This window comes from Lagenorhynchus albirostris, chromosome 4 (genome assembly GCF_949774975.1).
Source record: "Lagenorhynchus albirostris chromosome 4, mLagAlb1.1, whole genome shotgun sequence".
Taxonomy (NCBI): domain Eukaryota; kingdom Metazoa; phylum Chordata; class Mammalia; order Artiodactyla; family Delphinidae; genus Lagenorhynchus; species Lagenorhynchus albirostris.
Genome location: NC_083098.1, coordinates 10,239,016 through 10,259,170, shown reverse-complemented (window position 1 = coordinate 10,259,170; position 20,155 = coordinate 10,239,016). Strand labels below are relative to the sequence as shown.

General features: G+C 35.2%; 1 protein-coding gene across 1 annotated transcript in view; it reads right to left on the bottom strand.

Annotated features, from left to right (window-relative positions):
* Positions 1-20,155, bottom strand: part of CCSER1 (coiled-coil serine rich protein 1) — a 1,250,826-nt gene that overhangs the window by 934,621 nt on the left and 296,050 nt on the right. The window lies entirely within an intron of this gene.

Sequence of the window (20,155 nt, the reverse complement as noted above, 5' to 3'; positions counted from 1 at the left end):
AGTGTGGGCCCATGATCTCAAAGAGAAAGAGGTGTAAGAAATGATCCCAACGTTCTTCCATTTTCCCCTAAAAGTATCTGCTGAATTATTAATCTGCTTAGCATGAGAGTCTCAGACAAAAAGGATGACCACTAAAAGCAGAGCTGAATTTAAAACAATCTTGCGTCACTCAAGAGGCAAAGATTACTGCGCAGCATGTGTCAAAGAGGTGGAGCAGTGGGTTCCTCATCATCTCTCCAATGCCATCAAACAGATTTTTTTAAAATTTAATTTTCTCTACTTATTCTTGGCATAAGCTTTGAGTCTAAAACAAACAAATCCTTCATAGCTGGGAGAAGAAAACTCTATTATATTTTAAATTTCCACTGTTGCCTTAAACACTGCTAATGATGAAACAGACTAAGAATAAGAATTACTGATTCATTTCTCAGGGACAGTGTTCACTTATTCAATAAATATTGAGTGAACTAACTGGTATGTTCCAAGAGATATGCTTAATGGTAGGATTCTCCTGTGGACAAGAAAGAAATGTCCTCCCTTGCCCCAAGTTTTAATGAAGTTTTAATTTCTTCTAGAGATATTTCTCAAATATTAGGGCAAAAAACTTCTGACCAGATGAAAACATTTACCTAGATCTCTATGAGGGAAAATAGAGCTAAGTCGTTTTTTTTTTTTTTTAAAGGAAAAGAGAGAATGAACAGGGAAAATGCTCTAAGTAAACAATATTTTTTTTCAAAAATAGGGATCATTTGTTTACTTAAGGTAATATGAGTATTAATACTTCATTTTTATGATGCAGAGGTTGAAACAATTGACATTGAATCCAAAGGTACTGCAGTTAAAAAAAAATCAATGACTAAGTCAATTAGAAAGTAAGCCCCTTTCATTTTTACATGATGAAAGTGACAATTAATGGACCTGTCTAAAGGTGGATGGTTGGGAGCTCCATGTAAATGACTGAATTTTTATATTAAGCTGAAATTAAATCACACTCAAGTTTTAATATCTTTAAATTGTATTTATCACAAAATATAAGAATTAGTGTAATAAATGTAAGTTAGGCAAATAAGTAATAGAGAATTTATAACTTCAAAAGAAGTGAATGGTATAATAAAAGGGAAGTACAGATTTTTCAAAACAAAGAATATGCCTAGGCCGTCCTTCCTGAGGCAGAAAGAAAAAAATAAATAAAAGAAACCTTAGCAATATGTCACTGAGAAGAGAAAGGATTTCTGACGGTCAAAAGAGTAATGGGTATTCATGTGATCACTATATTCTGATATATCAAAAATTGTTCTTACAAACCATGGTCCACATTTAAAAAGTAAATCATAACCTTATATCACAGTGGCCATGACGTGAACTACTCTGTAGCGTAATCTGGTTATCATAGGAGTTGCTGAATATTATCATATTTTACCATGCCATGAATGCATAGATTACTTTTGAAGAATCATAGGAATATTACTAACTAAAGGGGAAAACACTGTATTTGCCATTAAAAGAAACCTTTATGATACAGATTAAAAGGAAATTTCAAGTTTGAAAAAGACCTCCAAAGTTAGTGGATTTTAAACATTTGCTTTTTAGGAAAAGATCATAAACTTTTGTTGCCCTAGAGCATTTTACAAAAGGATATGGATGTCAGTGAGAAAGAAGACAGTCTATATATCAAAATGATATTTATTTAATCTCCCTGATAAAACGCCTTACAAATTTCTATTTAAGCAGGGAGAAATTTAAATATTTCTGATACAAATACTGAATTATTGCTAGACTCCGAAAGGAAATTACACTATAAGATCAATGAAAGTAAAATGTGAATCATAATTGTTAGCCAACATTAAGTCTCTACCTTAAAATTTCACTAATAAGGCAATGAGTACATTTTTTAAAAAATAAATTTATTTATTTATTTATTTAATTTTGGCTGTGTTGGGTCTTCGTTTCTGTGCAAGGGCTTTCTCTAGTTGTGGCGAGTGGGGGCCACTCTACATCACGGTGCACGGGCCTCTCACTGTTGTGGCCTCTCGTTGCAGAGCACAGGCTCCAAACGCGCAGGCTCAGTAGTTGTGGCTCACGGGCCTAGTTGCTCCGTGGCATGCGGGATCTTCCCAGACCAGGGCTCGAACCCGTGTCCCCTGCATTGGCAGGCAGATTCTCAACCACTGCACCACCAGGGAAGCCCCAATGAGTACATTTTTAACCATGTTAGAGATACAAGAAGAAAACAATACACAATTTTTATGGAATAGTATTGCTCATGTTTTTTCACATTTGTAGGATTAAGTAGACAAATTTTTACAAAAAGTATTGGAGTAAGATAAGTTAATATGGTTCACTAATTATGTTGAACTTTATGAAATAAGGCCAATTTTTCTCATAATTGAGAAAAATTGCTTATATACTATACCATTTTAAAGGTAAACATATAAAAATTACTACAGGAGTTAAAGTTTGGGTTATTCAACAGCAGGTGATTTCATTTTCTTCTTTATAGTCTTTAGTGTTTTCCAAATTTCCTATAGTGACCTTTTCTTACTTTTATAAACAGGAATAATAAAACATGCGTTAAAATAGTCATGAGAACAGAGTAGATGAACAGATGTGTGAAATACTGATTTTGGCCTCAAAACAGTATAACTTCTTGAAATTCCTTCAGGAAAACTATTTTTCTAATTTAGCCAGATTAAATTTAATCTCATTTTCTGAATATTTTCTCCTTCTTCCTCCTTCTTCCCCCACAAAAGATCACTTTTTCAGAAGACATTGTAAATGACTAGACTAGTTGATCATTCTAAAACTATTAAAAGGACAATACTTATTTCATAGATTCCCCTCAAATCCATCTATTACCATACAACCAGGGGCTTTTGATTTGGGATTGAATCATGGTGGCGTGCTTAGGGACTGTGAAAATTGTAGGAACCCTGGCTTGAGGCAAGGATGACTTCTGTACTTTCCAAATTACATCAAGTATAAACGGTTCACCATTCATAAGATTTAACTCTTATGATGGGAAAAATTGGCTTTAGGCGAAAGCAGAAAATGAAACAAACAGGAACTCCCAACTTTTAATTACTCACATTATTTAATTGTACTTATAAAGTTAGCTTTAAAAATGTATGAAAAGTTTATTAACTTCTAAATTTTAAAAAGAAACAGCAGATAATTATTTCATAATGTAACTTAAAAAGCATGAGCCAGTGTCAAGGCACTGCATATTCAAGTAGGTTTCCAGCATCCATGAGTTGAAAAAAATCAATACATTTTCCGCTATTGCTTCCAACCAAAGATGCAAATAATAATTTGAGGCACTAACCTACAAATTTATATGCTAAATTTGCTCTTCTGTGAAAAGAACTGTTGTTGTAAACGTACTTCATGAAGTGCAGACAATTCCATCACAGGCTTCTAATACTAGGAATGTCAGAGGACAGCTGACTGAAAAATTAAAGTCCCCGTTTCTTTCTAGACAGATAGAGCCTTTTTGCCAAGATTGGGGTCACTAATCGGGGCATGCTGAGAAGGTTGCACGTAGAATTGCACGTAGGACTACATCCAGAGGAAGTCAGTTGTCAGCAACCATAAGTTACTATGAAAAGAATGATTCCAACATGATAAACTGACAATTGACTCTGAGATTATACAAGTAGGGTTTTAAAATGAAGGAAAATGCTTGAGAGTCACAAGAATTACTATCCTAAGTTTTTGTTCTAAGCACTGCTGTCACTTATTTCTAGGTAGAGTATATGAACACTAAAAATGATCAAACCTACTGGATCCCTAAGTCCAAAATCTGTAAAGCTTGGGACAGAGTAGAAATCATTTCTAGGTTTAACACTGAGTAGTCTGACTTTGCCATGTAACCTTTTATTATACCACAAAGAATATGCTATTACATGAAATGACTCTCCAACATTACAAAATGTTTCTCTCACACTCATAATAAACTGAGATGCAAAACCTGAACATTGAAATTTTAAGTTGCTCTTTCTCTCCGGTTTTATATATCAAAACTATTTCATTTAATTACTGAACTTCTATCTTCATTTGGTCTTTTAATTTATAAAATCAATTTTAAAGCACCAAAAAGCAATATATTTTAATAAATGTTTTCAAAAATGGCAAAGATTTATTAGGAGAGGCATGTTTCTCTTTCATGCAAAATTAAAACATTCAAATTACTGAAGGTTCCTAGAGCACAGTTAACTTATAAGTATCATTTGTAAGTATTATACATTTGAAGTCCCGACTCTAACTCAACAGAATAGTTTACTATCAATGAGCACACTGTAAGCTTAAAAGAAAAGAATTTCCTTTATGACTTGGAAGTGTTCATTTTTCTATTTTTTTCCAAATATCCAGGATCCATGTATTTACCACATAACAACCCACCAGTAAAGCTTAACTCACCGAAAGGCTAACATTTGTTTAACGAATGCTTAAAGAACATTATGTGGGACTTCCCCGGTGGCGCAGTGGTTAAGAATCCGTCTGCCAATGCAGGGGACATGGTACTAGCCCTGGTCTGGGAAGATCCCACATGCCGCAGAGCAACTAAGCCCATGCATCACAACTACTGAGCCTGTGCTCTAGCGCCCGCGAGCCACAACTACTGAGCCCACGTGCCACAGCTACGGAAGTCCGCACGCCTAGAGCCCATGCTCCGCAGCAAAAGAAGCCACTGCAATGAGAAGCCCGTGCACCGCAACGAAGAGCAGCCCCTACTCGCCTCAACTAGAGAAAGCCCTCGCACAGCAACAAAGACCCAACACAGCAAAAAATAAATAAATAAAATAAATTTTAAAAAATTAAAAAATAAGAACATTATGTGGTAGGCTTAGTTCTGTGTATTAACTGTGAATTTATGCTTAGAGTATTGTCTTTACCCCTCAGAAAAATTCTATACAGTAAGTACTATTATTATCCCCATTTGTACACTGTTCAAGATCACACAGCTAGGGAGGAGCAAAACCAAAATTCAATCAATTTGCCTCTAGTCCCCATGATACTGACCATACTTCATGTTGATTCTCATTTAAATAAAATTCATCAAGTGTTCTGAAATAGAGTAAAGTTAATAGTTGACCATTTTCAATCATGTTTCTATTCAATAATATTCTTACATCTGAATTCTTTATCCTAAGAAAACTGTATAATCATTAGGCAATTTGCCTCAGAACATAATTTTGACTCAACATACAAATGCTCTAGGCTCCAAACTCTGCCCTTCAAAATGACCGACAACAATTGTTTTACTACTGCTCCACTGCAGAATGAGTGTCAAGTGTCAAGGTGAAACCCATCATTAGATACATTTATCTATGATAAAGAAAGACATATAATTTAGAAAAATTTATTTTTTCAAAATTATTTGTAATCAGTTGCTGTTGATTTTTCTTGCCCAGCATGTTACAGGGCCTTGAGATACATGAATGAATTTAAATGACAAAAATACATGCTTTTGTGGAATACATATCTTCTAATGGAATAGATTCTCAAATCAAATTTACCTCTCTGTAGTTTTTTGTTAACAGTAAAATATGAATAATAATATCTTCTTAGGTTGTTCTGAGGATGAAATGAATTAATGCCTGTGAAGTGCTGAGGATAATGCTAGAGAAATGGTAAAGAAGTTTTAAAATGTTACCATATATTATTACTTATAACTGATGACTTTTGATTTTTTTGATACATCAGACTCCAGTTATTCAATCAAACACTACTCTAGATCTGCTGTGAAGATGTTTTGTAGATATGATTACAGTCCATTACAGTTGAATTTAAGTAAGGGAGACTATGGTAGATAATCTGGGTAGGCCTTATTCAAATGGCAGTTGAAAAGCCTTAAGAACAATTGAGGCTTCTTGATGAAGTTTAAAATTCTGCCCATGTCAAAAATTCCAACCTGCCCTTCCTGATGGTGTGCTCTCCAGGTTTTGCTTTTTGTTTTTTGCTGTACGCGGGCCTCTCACTGAGGTGGCCTCTCCCGTTGCGGAGCACAGGCTCCGGACGCGCAGGCTCAGCGGCCATGGCTCACGGGCCCAGCCGCTCCGCGGCATGTGGGATCTTCCCGGACCGGGGCACGAACCTGCGTCCCCTGCATCGGCAGGCGGACTCTCAACCACTGCGCCACCAGGGAAGCCCCAGGTTTTGCTTTTGCCCAGCCAGTCCCCACAATCACATAAGCCAGTCTACCGGTTCTGTTTCCCTGGTTGAGAAATACACCAGTCAACAAAGGCATTTTGGTATTACATTCGATTTTTGGTGAACCTCTACATATTTTCTTTGAATTAACGTCCTTAACACAGTGCTTATAAAAGGCTCTTCTGATGAAATAATAATAGTCCAGAATTAAAAGAGAAATTAAAAATAAGCAGATAAAATGCAAGTCATTGTATCATGACCATGAATAAACACACATTCCGCAAAAGCAGGTCCACATATTCATTACATTAGTGGCATTCACTGAGCTATACCATGTCTATGCATTGTAATAGGTACTGGACTGATAAAGATAAAAGACAAAGTATTTGCCAAAGTGTAACGTAGTGTAGTCGGAAAATAATACCATATAGGAAGTGCTAACATAGAAGCCAGCCAGGTAAAGTAATCAGCAGGATTGTAATAGTAGTATTGCTGCTATCTTGTTCACTCCTTGTTACTTAGTTCTTACTTATATATAACTTATATATTATGGATATATAATACAAAGAAGCCCTCAATAAATATTTGTCCAGTGAATGAGAGATAAAGAAAAATGAAGTGAGGCATTAGGGAAAAGAAAAGATGCTAGCCAAGCACAGAGAAAAGTGCTAAAAAGCAATGAGATATGAGAAAATGTTATATATCTTGAAAAATTCAAATAATATAATGTGGCAGGGGCCACAAAGACGAGAGCAAGAAGTTGCCGAACAGAGATGTAGATTATTGCCAATACCTTAAGGACCTTATAAGCATCTCTAAAATATTATTAATATCTGATTCTGAAGTTAATGAAGATGTGCTACCAATCATTTCAACATGATCAGCTTTAAATAGCCTGGGCAGGGCTTCCCTGGTGGCGCAGTGGTTGAGAGTCCGCCTGCCAATGCAGGGGACACGGGTTCGTGCCCCGGTCCCAGAAGATCCCACATGCCGCGGAGCGGCTGGGCCCATGAGCCATGGCCGCTGAGCCTGCGCGTCCGGAGCCTGTGCTCCTGTGCATCCGGAGCCTGGGCTCTGCAACAGTGAGAGGCCTGCCTACCGCCAAAAAAGTAAAAAATAAAATAAATAAATAAATAGCCGGGCAATATCTAAGTACAGGAACAAGATAGGGTGAGACCACTGACAATGCTACTGAAATAAACGAAGTGAGAAATGGTGAGGACTTCCAGTCACTGGAAGCAGCAGTGCCATGGAAAGGAGGGAAAAAATTAAGGCTGCAGAGTATTCAGAAATTTTAAACTTCTATTTCAAACACATAATCACAGTTTATATTTACTTGCTCCTTTATTAAAATGAAACACAATTCTCGGTATACTACAAAAAGGAAAATATAGTGAAAGCATGGATCGATGAGAAAAAAGAATTGGCAAAAGCCAGAGGAAAAGACTTTCAAATTAACTTAGAGGTAACTTAAATAATAATTAAAATTTTAAAAAATATCTTGTACAACCATATTGTGTAAGGATAATATCATCTTGGGATATTTTTAAAGATCTGAAAGAATTGCATAGAAATTGTTAATATCCTGAAGTAAAAACTGATTACAGAAAACATATATATAGAAATACACATGAAAATAACTATATCCTGGAAACTTTGGACAAAACTATAAAATGTAAAAAGCAACATTAAATTTAGTCAGGCTTATCTCACATTATCCAGTAAATTCCGATACTTTTATTGTGGTGTACTATAGTAACCATTCATCTTGTAACACGCTTGGACAGTTATCAGATTTACTGTAAAATTTTGTTCCTTGAAATTTCATGTTTTTAACCAATCTAATCTCAATTTATTTCTTGCCTCAGCTTTTGAATAGCTATTTTCACAAATCTTTACATTGTGCAAATATTTTTTGGAATAAAATGGAAACCTCATGAGTGATAGACAAAAACAGAACAATGTAAAATTGTGAATTCAGTTTGTAAGGTTACCTATTTTATTATTATAACTCAAGCACTAATATGTTTGGGGCAGGCAAAAAATGCATCCTTGACACATCAAATGCAAGTGGAAATCGCCAGTGACTTTCTTGAATGTTGATCATGAACAAGGATTTATGAACTCCTGCTGACTCCCTCTTCTCTCCTGACTGCAGAGTAAGAAATTTATGTATAGTGTAATTTTATTTTAATAAACAGAAAAATATCATCTCATGGATGTTATAGGTTAAGCAGTGTCCCACCCCCCAAATTCCTATTGGAGGTCCTAATCCCCAGTACCTCAGAATGTAACTGTATTTGGAGAAAGGGTCTTTAAAGATGTACTTAAGTTAAAATGAAGTCATCAGGGTGGGCCCTAATCCAATATGACTTGTGTCCTTATAAGAAGAAGAGATTAGGACTCAGGCTCACACAGAGGGATGATCAAGTGTAGACAGAGAAGACAGCCATCTGAAAGCCAAGGAGAGTGGCTTCAGAAAAGAAATCAAACCTATAGACACCTCAAACCCAAAATTCTAACTTCAAGAACTGTGAGAAAATAAATTTCTGTTAAGCCACCCAGTCTGTGGTGCTCGGTTATAGCAGCACTACTAAACTAATACAATGGCCATTTTAGGAATAGGACTCGAGAATTACTTGTACTAATATTAATAATTAAATAAACCATAAATCAATAAAAGGATATTCAGTCTGAAATCTCACCTAATGACTGGATCTATATTGCTCCTACTACTATCCTCTTCCATTCCAAATTCTCTGACATGTCCATTCAGGCCATTCAGCTGACGCTTCAACAATTCTAATTTTGAGAAGTTATTACTTTGTCATTCTGGCTGCCTTCTTCCAAGTGTGATCTAGATTGTTAGTTTATTTAAAAATATACTGTACAGAGTTTGTGTGTATGAACACATATGCATATATATTTTATATAATACACATATTACATACATATACATTTTATACACATATATACATTTATACACATATATAATACAAAGAGTACTGGAAAGAATAAAGTCATCAACAACTATTACTGCTTTCTGATAACTTAGGTATTAAAAAAATTATCAGCACTCCTTCATCTGTACTGCCATCATTTAGAGTATAAAACCCTAGATTATGTATTCTCCAGGCTTCCACAGAAGGCTATATACAGGGACAATAGTAGCACTAGAGGTCTGTGAAGTCTGTCATCAATGTCACAGATTCCACATGTAATATTACAATGACATCATTATCTGTGGTTTACTGCTTCTGATTAATTCAAGTAGAAGTTACATTGTTCATTAAACTTTCCATGTTCAACTTTGCAGGACTGTTAAAACACATTATGGCAGAATGTCTTTTCTAAAGATGGCCACATTAATATATATCCCATCCTGTTAGTTTTTGACATTCTACTTGAGTGGTGGGGTTTCAGTTCCTTCCCTTTGAACCTTTGTGACTGCTTTGACTAAAGGAATACGGTGGAAGTGATGCCCTGTGACTTTCAAGGCTAGGTCACAGACGGCACTGTGCCTTCTGTCTGGCTCTCTCTTGGGACACTGGCGGCTGGGACCAAGCTGCCATGTTGAAAGGAATCTAAGTCCACATGGATGTTCTGGCCCACAGTCAACAGGCATCACTGATCACTGAATGTGAGTGAAAGGGCATTTATTTTGGTTGAGGCCTTGAACGTCACACAGCAGAGGAAAAATCTTCCTGCTGCACCCTGTCTGAATTCCTAACCCCCCAAAATCATGAAATATGAATGATGTTTGGTGTTTTAAGCCATTAAGATTTAGAAAAATTTGTTACACAGCAATAAACAATACATTCATAAAGAGCACTTACATAACTAATGAAAAATAGATTTTCATGCCCCTGGACAGGTTTTCATTAAAAGTGTTACCTCAGTGATACAGAAAAAATTCTTGACATAAGTGCCACAAAAACTTGTCCACATGTTAGTGTCCTTAAAATTTATAAATGAAAATTACAAGCGACTAACTGATAGTTAAAATTCTCATTCAGCACTTGTCTATGACTCAATGCTATGGAAACAAAAAATATTAACAGCAATATATATATTTACATATATATTCAATTCACTTAGAGGAAAAAAAAGTCTGGTAAATGTGCTGAATTTCCCAGTTATGTCTCTCATTTCAAACTTCGAAAGAGCCTTGGAGCTATCCTTGAAGCAATTTCACTATCGGAAGTACAGACAAATAAGTATCTGCTCTACCAGTCTAAATAATTCTTTGTGAATTTTCCAGGCATAAGATGAAATCGTAGTTGTTATCCATTCTGGGAAAATGTGAATGACAAGGCATATATCAATTAAATAATGCTTAACTTAAAATGTCTGTAATCTGATATTCTAAGCTCTAGAACACAGAAGAAAATTTTTTTAAGGGAGGGGGGGAAAAAGGTGCTTGATATAGTAGCATATAAAAGCATTTAAAAAGCATTCCACATACGCAACAGTTAATTTCCTTAGAGGACAGAAAGTTAAACCAAAATGCATTTTACTACCATTCTTTCTAGTTAAGTATGTCAACACTGTACATTGTTAAACATATTCTACAGGGATTTGTCAGGGAAGCAAGAATAGAACCACTAAAAAATTAAACTATAATCTTTTAAAGGAAATATTTAAAAACTTATGGAAAAGGAAATATTCTACTTAACTATATGTGAACAAAACTAAGTTGAATATAATTTTCCTATAGGTGTTGCCATTACACAAAAAAATTCTAATTGTCCTGTGTGTCAGTGCTTACAATGACTTCATATTTCTTCTCCTATCAGCCCAATCAAAGTTGTTCCATCTTGGGAACTTTGTTAGTTAGGTGTTTATTTCCTTGTTTCTAACACTGATGATTATCGCACACAATACAATATGAATCAAGGCAGCAAAGCAAGTTTTAGTTTTTAATCAGCATGGAATTTATAATCTAATACAAATTAAAAGAGTTACTGAATAGCTAGTACTTTATATGTTTATCCCATGTACTTTACTTGAATAAACAAGACAATTTATTAAAAAAAATACTTAAGTCCATATTTGGGCCAGCCACATTCTAGGCTCTTAAGTTATAATAATGAACAAAGTAGAAAAAAAAAAATCCCTAGCCCTTCAGGGAATTATTGCTATTTGATTTCAACACGATCAGAAAGGTAGTGGTCGGACTAGTCAGGTTGTAGTAAGAGAAACTATTTTAGGTAATTTTTCTTTTTTTTTTCTCAGAAAGATCTCAGTAAATTTTCTCTCACATCTTCCGGCCTCTAATTTTTTTTTTTTTTTTGCGGTATGCGGGCCTCTCACTGTTGTAGCCTCTCCCGTTGCGGAGCACAGGCTCCAGATGCGCAGGCTCAGCGGCCATGGCTCACGGGCCCAGCCGCTCCGCGGCATGTGGGATCTTCCCAGACCGGGGCACGAACCCGTGTCCCCTGCATCGGCAGGCGGACTCTCAACCACTGCGCCTCCAGGGAAGCCCCGGCCTGTAATTTTTGAACTAGATTGAATATCAACTAATGAGTAGTTATTGAATAAATAAAACTTTTTCTAACAACTGAATCTTTCTATTTATTCCTTATATATATCTTTCTACTGCAAACCTAACAGTCAATGCGATCAGATGCCAAGTCTCCCTCTCTCCTCCTCCCTTTTCCCCTCTCTGCCCCATCTCCACCTTCTTCTCCTCCTCTCTTCGGCCTCCCTCCCCCTCCCTTCTCTGCTCCTCTTTGGCAATACCGTTTTGGCTGATCAGAATAAAAGAACAATTATCAAATGAATTATTAATGTTTGTTGAAGCAATTATATTAGATATATGAAGAATCTCTCCCAGGTTATGAGACATAATTGATTAGTCTTTAGTTCTGCAGTACTGACGGTTATTTAATGGGTTTCACTTTGCAAAAGTATGAGGAGTAATATAATCTGCATAATGTCCACCCTCACTCTTACGAAGTTATATAAATTATTCAATTATCTCCTAAAATAAACCCACTCTTCAGAATTTTACATATGAATTACAAATCAGAAAGAAGTGTGTAAGGTATACAGTTTGAATACATGATTTAAATAACACAAAGAAGTTAAATATATTGCAGCTAATGGTTTTGGGCTGCTCACCCCTTACTATCATTAAAACAGATTTTGAATTGCCAAAAAAACTCATCTTCCCTTTGCCACCTTCTATTCTGCTTCATATGAAGCAATTACCTAATATTTAGAAATCTGTTCATTCTTTACCTAAATTTCTATTTAGAAGAGAAAGTGACATCGGCAACTAATTTGAGTATGATCTGGTTAGATGAAAAGGAGGTAGACAGTCCAATTTCAGTAAAAATATAGAAGCCAGAATAAGGATGGCCTTTGAGGAAATTAGCATAGCTACAATCTGTGGTTGAGCTGGTGAAAATTGGGAAGTGTAACTGCGTAGGTCAAAACTGTCAATACACTGGGGCTGCGTTATGCTGAGCCACAGATATCAAGCCAAGTGGTTGGTATTTCACCCTGTGGGACCAAAGTTCTAAATTCATAAACAAAGGGTAAATTTCCACAGGAGCTAATCTTGAAAAATATGTACTGCTAATCCAATGAGTAAAAGAAAAGACTCTAGAAACACATAACCAAATAAGTGAAGAAATACAGCAACGTTCCATGCATTCAACCAAATATAACAAATAACTGTAACAGGCCAATATTCCCATAAGAGCACCGTGCAGCTTAAAAAGGAGGAAGAAGGAACTACAACAGCAATATCAAACCTCTCTTAATTTCCTCTAGGTATCTCCCTAAAAGGTTAATTACCTGAAAGCATCTAACTTTTCTAACAAATCTCTTAATTCTGAGGAATTTTCTTTGTTACAACACTCCCTTTCCTCAAGCCCCATTAACCTTCCTGGATGGATGGAAATCATATATATACTTTATATCACTGCAGTGTCCTGAAATTATGTACATTTAAATAAGACATAGCATAATTCAATTTATATTCCAGTGTGAACTGAAGATTACTGGTCCACGAGACCTTTAGATTATTACTTCAATCACAAACTTTCATTTAGACATTCACTGGAACACTGTTTCTGAAAGGTTACTGACCTCTGCCCAGAGAAAGCATCAGTCTTTGACAAGTTCTTTAGTATGACTGCTTAGTACTCCAATCCTCCTTTGACATGAGAAATAATTTGTACAGATCCATGAATAATTTATTTGTATATAAAATAGGAGTTTTTAATATTCAAATTCATTTATATATATACTAATTTACTTATTCTCAGATTATCAATGCTATATTTGCAACAACATAAAATAAAACATGGGTATATTAGTATCAGAAAAATGTCATTAATGATACTAATCCCATCTGCCATCATAGAATATGTCATCACAGTAATGGCACCTTTGTCATTTACTGTGGGAAGTACAAATATTAGCAAACACAAGCCAAGATTAGTGTCCTATTAAATAATGGATGATAAAGATGTTAAAGGAATTTGAAAGATGTGACTTTTTTGACAAGTTGGCAAAAAACTAAAATAGCTATGAGAAAAATGCCAGCTTTGTAAAATTCTTATAGAGGTAGCCTAGGGTCAGTGTTTCAAATGGCTACACTCTAGCTTCACCCTCACTTATCTTCTCTTCTCTTTGTCATGTTGGAAAAGAACAAATGGCAGTTAGACATTATTAAAGCATGAAGAATGCTCTCTCTGGCCATAGTACTAAATTGTGTCAGAGATTGATCTGGGCTTTTAGGATCTTTTGACCTTCTGATCAGACTTAAAAATTCAAACTTGGTGGAAATTTGTGTTGTTACTAAAAATATTGCTGATCTTTCGGACTGTTCTCATCTTTTTCTTTGGTGGGTATATAGAAATTAATACATAGGAAAGAGGACAGACATAAGTTCAACAAGAGTGACACTAGAGCCAGCCCAAAGAACTAACAAATAAAATATCTTGTTTAATCAACAGCTATATAAGATAGACTTTGCTTTGCAGCACCTACCACAGAAACATGAGAACTATCCTCAGCTTTGTCTTGCTTTGTCCATGACAGTTTAGTTCCAGATATATCTCATCTCCACTCACTCACCCATCAGAAATTAGACACAGCCAACTATTTTGTTCCATGGTACAGACACAAGGCACAAAAGCACCTGGACCAACCATTGCTAACCTCTCACACGTTTGTCTCTTAAATCAGTTTTCACAATGTCTAATTCAAGTGCTATCTTTCTAAATGAAATAATTTCAACACAGATAATTATTATGGACCAAATTGTGTCCCCCCACCACCAGATTTATATATTGAAGCCCAAACCCCTGAAGTGATGGTATTTGAAGATGGTGCCTTTGGGAGATAATTAAGTTCAGATGCAATCCAGAGGATGGGGCCCTCATGATGGGATTAGTGCCCTCAAAGGAAGAAACACCAGAGAGCTTGCTCCTTTTTTCTCTCCACAATATATAGAAACTATGAGAAGGCCGTCATCTACAAGCCAGAAATTAAAGCTCTCACCAGAAACTGAATATGCTGGCACCTTGATTTTGGAATTCTAGCCTTCAGAACTATGTGGAAAAAAAAATTTTGTTATTTAAACCACCCAATCTGGAGCAGTTTGTTATGGCAGTTCAAGCTGATTAAGATGATAATATAGGAAAATTTAGGGCATTTTCAATATGGATAAAATTGCTCATATGAACAGGGCCTTAAAGCAAAAAGGGAACAGAATCCCAAATATTCAATTGTGTGGATTTTTCTTGGTTTGAGGAGGTCTCTAAAAGAAACTCAGATTCCAAAATTACCTTCTTAAAGGATTCCTTGACTAAGGTAAAATCCTTTAAACTGTCTCTTTTAGAACCTTCATATGATAATTTGAACTTAACTAACTGCCATGCTCCTTAGTTACCTCTTGCTGTTTTCTCTTCTGACCTACTACTCTTTTTCTCTAGTCAGAAGAAAATCCTCAAAGCTAAATTACCTTCTAAAGCTAAATCTCCCTAAGAATAGAGCAAGTCCCTGTTTTAAGGGACTTAAAGGGACTTAATTTTATACCCTGGTCTCAGTATGACCTCACAGTAAATATTTAAGACTTTTCAAAGCCTAGACAGAAGAGAAAGATATTCTGGGAGAAATTTAAAATAGTTCTAAGAACATATAATCAGTCAACTACTCCTAGGTCCACCATATCTAATAAATACTATCTCAGAAAAAAGAAGAATGAGAATAACAAACAGAAAAGGTCTTGAGGGTGATATAAAACATCCCAAGTTGCATAGAAAAAGAAAAAAAGCAAGAGATTTAGAAAATCTGTGCTGTGGAACAAGATCTTTTGGAGACTCTCCTCAAAATCATTCCTCTGAACACAGATAGCACTCAAATCCAGATCAGCAAGCAAAGAAAGGATAAGTCCAGTGAAGACTCTAGTGATAGACTCTTTGTCTTTAGACAGTATTCAGAAGCCAAAGTTATCCGACCTCTCCCTGCATATTTTTTCAGGGGGCCTTAAGCCAGAATTAGGAAATACAGAAGGAATGTCTCTAAGGGGACATTTTGAAAAAGCCTTGGAACAGAGCAGAATAAAACTCAAAATCAACTGATGTCTCACTCCACTCCAACTATAAGTATCAGGGGAGAGATATATTAGAAGTATAGCCTTTTGCAAATGAGTAAAAGAATATGACACTATTTTTCATTTATTAAAAAATAGTCTTTTAAAGTATATTGTTTTTTAAGTTCTATTACAATGTTGATAACCTAAATTATATAGGAATGAAATTAGAACTGCATAATGTTTTACCATTCAGGTCTTTTATTTTTTTCATAGTTCAAATATGCTCATATTGATCAGTTCATTATTTCATTATCTATATTGTGTTAAATAAGAATATAATTTTCACAATGACTTAGGACCAGAGTGCAATCATCCTGTTCTTTGACAGTAGATAAATGATAGATAGATGGATAGATAAATGATAGAAAGATAGATAAAAGATAAATAGAGTAGAAACCTATAACTGTTTTATTTAATGACATCAATCTTGATTAATGTCAAGGATGTTGATTTACCATGAGATAGCTTGTTTTCCTTCAGTAAATTTATGTGCATCTATTTATTATTATCTTTGTTCATTTTTAGGTTAGACTTTATGACTTTGCCATTAAAATGAATTAGTTTTAAAAGTATGTTATCCAGGACTTCCCTGGTGGTGCAGTGGTTAAGGATCTGCCTGCCAATGCAGGGGACATGGGTTCAATCCTGGTCCAGGAAGATCCCACATGCCATGAGCAACTAAGCCTGTGCACCACAACTACTAAGCCCACGCGCCACACTACTGAAGCCCGCATGCTCTAGGGCCCACGTGCCACAACTACTGAGCCTGTGTGCTGCAACTACTGAAGCCCGCATGCCTAGAGCCTGTGCTCTGTAACAAGAGAAGCCACCGCAATGAGAAACCCGTGCACTGCAATGAAGAGTAGCCCCTGATCACCACAACTAAAGAAAGCCTCCATGCAGCAATGAAGACCCAACACAGCCAAAAATAAATGAAAATTCTTTTTAAAAAGTATGTTATCCAGGAACATGAATTAGCCCTTCCTTTTATTTTCCTAAATTGTCTCTTTAATTTTTGTTCTATTATAGCTATTCATCAGTTCTTTTGGTGAATTACCTTAACAATGTCATTTATAAGTTTGTAGTCTTGTATAGAATTATAGAAATAGACCAACCAATAATATATGCTTATTTTATAGCATAAGAACAAAATAAGCTATAAAATAATGGGTAGATCAGACTTTGAAAGGATCCTAACTAATTGAAATGTGATAACTCTTAAAATAAGCGATTCCATTCATTTTCTCCCCATGTTAATACCAACAGATCGCTGGTTATATATCTTTTTCTAAAAGCACTGTTATCTATCCCATTACCCATAACTTTAATACTTTTAAATTGTGCAAAATTAAGTTTTATTTCTTTTATTTTTCAGCATCATCAGGTACCTCTGAAATGCACTTGTCTCCTGCATCAAGCATCAGTTTCACATAGATTTATCAATTTTATTGCTACCCCTTCTAGTCCTTCAAACTTCTCTAACCATTCCCCCTCCACTAAGGGAAAACAAGCTAACATACTAAAGCAGTAGGTTTGATTTCTTAAGAAAGATGAAAACTGTCACTGAATTAGTAATAATGATAATAACTATAATAATACAGTAGTTAACATTTATTGAGTTTTCTATAGCAAGCATTGTGATAAGCTTTTTAAATGTGCTAGCTAGTTCATTTAACCCTCACAATAACTTTTTCAGGAAAGTATTATTTATTTATTTGTTTTTACAGAAATGAGGAGATGTAAATAAAATGCCCATAGAGCTGTGAAGTAGCTAATTCAGGGCTTTAAACCAAGTCTTTCTGATTGCAAAGTCCATGTTTTTATCTATTGTTGATAAAAATTCAGATCACAATTAGCCAAGAAGAATAAAGACTTATAGATATGAAATCATAACTAGCTATTCAATTCCCAAGGATCATTTCATGTATACTAAAATAATAATTCCACTTCTGGATATCAGGTACCCAAGTAATCAGAAATATATGTTTCAGATTTAAATGCTGTGAGTACATTAGATATATGACATTGAAACATAAACAAAGAGTCCACTGGTCTCACTGTGCTGATGTGGGTCACAGTACAAATAGAACAACATGAAATGACTCTGCTGACTGTATCATATGCATTATTTCTAACCTTTTCTAAAACCAGCAAATATGGTTTCATTATCCTCATTTTACAGAAAGGAAAACAAAACAGATTCAGGGATATTAACCAATTTTCCAAAGACGGCCATCTAGTAGGTAAAAGGGAAAATTTAAATTAAGTTTTCTGCTTCCAATCTATGTGTTCCTATCTCGTTGTGCTAGCTCTGTCCATGATGATGAACTATGATTATCATCCAAGGGATGAAAAAATATATATAAGTATATACATAATTATATTATTCATTATATATATTTCTATATAAATACACATATAAATATATATACATCTTCACAGTGTGTGTTGAATATAAATTACATCTCCAAATCGAACAAAAAATAAAAATCAGAACTTCTTTTCCTGTTTCTAATTTTGAGGGTTTTCATCCTATAATGTAACATTTTCCTTGATTATAAAGGCTAATATAATATTATATATGCTAGTATGTATATTGCTAATGTATAATATGTACATATGCAAAATTTTATATAATATGTATTTACTATTTAACTTTATATATGTATGGCACTGTGTCAGGTGAATCTGTTTTTTATGGTATAAACACACTAGACTTATAGTCAGGAAATTTGATTCCAATAAATAGATCTGATTTCAGCTATTTATGTGACTTTAGGTCTCAATTTTTAAAATCTAATGCACTGAAGACTAAAAATTAGATGATTTTTTTTTTTTTTTTTTTTTGAGGTGTGCGGGCCTCTCACTGTTGCGGCCTCTCCCGTTGCGGAGCACAGGCTCCGGACGTGCAGGCTCAGTGGCCATGGCTCACGGGCCCAGCCGCTCCGCAGCATGTGGGATCTTCCCGGACCGGGGCACGAACCCGTGTCCCCTGCATCGGCAGGTGGACTCTCAACCACTGCACCACCAGGGAAGCTCTAGATGATTTTTAATTCCCTTCTAGCTGTAAGTTCTTATTCTCAGCTCAGTTTTTAGTTCTGAAATACAAATGGTGTTCAAAATGTGCCCTGAATTCACAATGTTCACATAACTGTTAAGCTGAGTATAATTGTATTTTCTAGCTTAAGCCATACCATACGCAGTTTTCTGCTAAGATTCATACCAACAGACTTCTAAGTATCAGTATATTATTTGGAATTTTGTCTGTTAGACTTTCTTAAAAGGGAACACAAATTAAGTTCTAGAAAAGGACACTTTCATTTATTCATGATCAATAATGCCATTAATCAAGGCATGGCATCTCCCATAATATAACTGATTGTGCTAACATACAAAAGTAAGAAAACAATCCTGTTTTTAAGGATTGCTACACATTTTTTTGTTATGAGCCTTGTCGGAATTCAGTTTTGATCTGCCAAGTATATTTTATGTATTAGTGAAAATATAATTTTCTATTAATCTGATATTATGAATATTGAATTTTCTGTATTTTGACTTAAATTGGAAACTTTACAATCTATTTAAATTAAACAAAGCACTAAATTGAAAAAGTTAACAAAAATTAAAATGGCCCTCTTATTTAACTAGTTTTACACTTTATAAACAACTGAACAGCTTACCTAATATGTATAGATCCATAAAGATCTACACATCTATGCTCTTTTAAAGCAGGCATCACAAGGAATATTTTCAATATATAATGAGTCTAGAGACAGCAGAAGCAAGAAGAATGACAATCCTGAAGCCTCTGGAACAAAAGCCACATTAACAGACAGACACACGAGATGAAAAGGCAGAGGGCTATGTACCAGATAAAGGAACAAGATAAAACCCCAGAAAAACAACTAAATGAAGTGGAGATAGGCAACCTTCCAGAAAAAGAATTCAGAATAATGATAGTGAAGATGATCCAGGACCTCGGAAAAAGAATGGAGGCAAAGACTGAGAAGATACAAGAAATGCTATACAAAGACCTAGAAGAATTAAAGAACAAACAAACAGACATGAACAATACAATAACTGAAATGAAAACTACACTAGAAAGAATCAATAGCAGAATAACTGAGGCAGAAGAACGGATAAGTGACCTGGAAGACAGAATGGTGAAATTCACTGCTGCAGAAGAGAATAAAGGAAAAAGAAGGAAAAGAAATGAAGACAGCCTAAGAGACCTCTGGGACAATATTAAACACACCAACATTCACATTATAGGGGTCCCAGAAGGAGAAGAGAGAAAGGACCAGAGAAAATATTTGAAGAGATTATAGTCGAAAACTTCCCTAACATGGGAAAGGAAATAGCCATCCAAGTCCAGGAAGTGCAGAGAGTCCC